Consider the following 2138-nt stretch of genomic DNA (forward strand, 5'->3'; position numbering starts at 1 on the left):
CAATAGTAACTACCTAGTCACTCTACCGCTAGTTAATGGTTTATTCATCAGATATCTTATTACGGAATGGTTAGTATGTACAAAGACTTCATATCCTGTAATATAATGTCTGAATTTATTAATAGAAAAAATTACAGCTAAAACTCTTTCTCAGTAACCGTATAAATGATTTCGGCGGGTGACAAGTTTTTACTAATGAAATAAATAGCATAAGATTGTGTGTCTTCTTCTTTTCCTAAAGATGCGCCAATAGCAATATCTGAGGCATCAGAGGAAATATGAAATGGCAGGGACTAGTTTGGTCCTTTCAAAACTGGTGCCTGGACTAATTTTTCCGTCTCAAAGGACTGTTGGCAAGCTGTGGACCAAGAAAACTCAATATCCTTAGCCAAAAGTCAGAAAAGGGGGGTAGCTATCCTTGAAAAATTCTCAATGAATCTCCTATAGTAGCCCGCATGTCCTATAAAACCTCTCACTTCCCTTTGAGTTTTGGGTATAGGGAGACTCAAAATGACTTCTATTTTTGCAGGGTCAACCTGGATACCTTTTTCGGAAATAAGATGGCTAAGAACCACTCATGCCTTGCACATTAATCTGCATTTCTTGTCACTTAAGGCGAGATGATATTCTTGGTAGTGAAGAAGCACTTCTTCTAGATTCTTGAGGGCTTCCTGAAACGAATCACCAAACACAAAGAAGTCATCCATATAGATGTCTACACACTCAAGATCAACAAAAATAGCCAAGACTGCCCTCTGAAAGGTAGTCGGGGCATTACATAGCCCAAAAAGAAGCACTTGGTAAGCAAATGTACCCCATGGAAATGTAAAAGTGGTTTTTTCTTGAGCCTCAAGTGTTATCTGTATCAGGTTATATCTGCTAAAGTTGTCTAGAAAAGAAAAGTACTTCTTACCAGCAAGGGTATCGAGTACCTAATTGATGAAAGGAAGGGGGAAGTAATCTTTAAGAGTGGCTTTATTCAATTCTCTATAGTCAATACAAATGCACCATCTCCCATCTTTCTTTGGGACTAATACTAATGGAGAGACCCACTGGCTGTCAGAAATGGGATAGATAAAATCAACATCTAAGAGTTTTTGCAATTCTTCCTTTACAACGTCTCTTAGATTTGGGTTCATTCGCCTTTGGGGTTGTCAGATAGGTCGAGCTCCATCCTAAATATAGATATGTTGTGTAGAATTTCCAGGAGGGATGCCTTTCATATCTTCATAACCCCATGCAAAGGCATTGAGATGGTTTTGCAACAAATTCACAAGCTGCTCTTGCTAAGAAGGATCCAAGTCTAAACTGATATACAAGGATTTACTTGGACTAATCTCAACAAGAGTAGTATCAGGCTCAAGAGTACACAAAGGTGTCACTAGAGATGGTGGTGATGGAGGTAGAGAGTCATATCTTTCCTAAAAATATAGACTAAAAATCTAACTCAATGACTCAAAATTAGGCATGGTGTCTAGATTGTTCAAGAAGTCTTGAATCTCACCTTCCTGTGAGGACTCAGCATTCTGATGTATCAAGGAAATAGGCTGAGTCTTCTCATCACTACTATAGTCTAACCATAAAGTGTCTTGGAGCTCTTGGATGGATTTAGCAGGTGAATATAAGGTGACCTTCTTCCTGGAATCTCCATGGGAAATATACATATCACCAGAATGACATCCGATATAAGCATTGGCCGTAGCAAGCCATAGTCGTCCCAAGATCAAGGGATGCCCTCCCACAAGATTCTTTAGCTGAAGCACAATGAAATTTTTGGGATACTCTTAAGAGTCTAAGGAAACGACCACATGATCCAACACCCCTTCCAGTTTCATTTTAGATCTATCCGTTAGTTCAAACACAGTGGGAGTAGGACGAATATGGACCAATCCAAGTTGATCCATGGTTTGCTTGGTCATAACATTAATGGCTGCCCCTATGTCTATAAGTACATTAGAGACAAGGACATCACCTATCTGAATAGAGACAATAGGGTTTCCGGGGTCGGTATATTTTTCCATGTGCATACACCCCGTCATTAACTTCGCTGCTCTACCAACAAATTGAATAGTTTGAGGTTCCATTCTTCTCCTTCCTGGCTTCTTGAGACAGAGTTCCCTAATGATTTTTGTACAAAT

Source organism: Pinus tabuliformis, chromosome 5_1, assembly GCF_031772625.1.
Source record: "Pinus tabuliformis cultivar Carrire ecotype Pingquan chromosome 5_1, CPIR1, whole genome shotgun sequence".
NCBI classification, from domain to species: Eukaryota; Viridiplantae; Streptophyta; class Pinopsida; order Pinales; family Pinaceae; genus Pinus; species Pinus tabuliformis.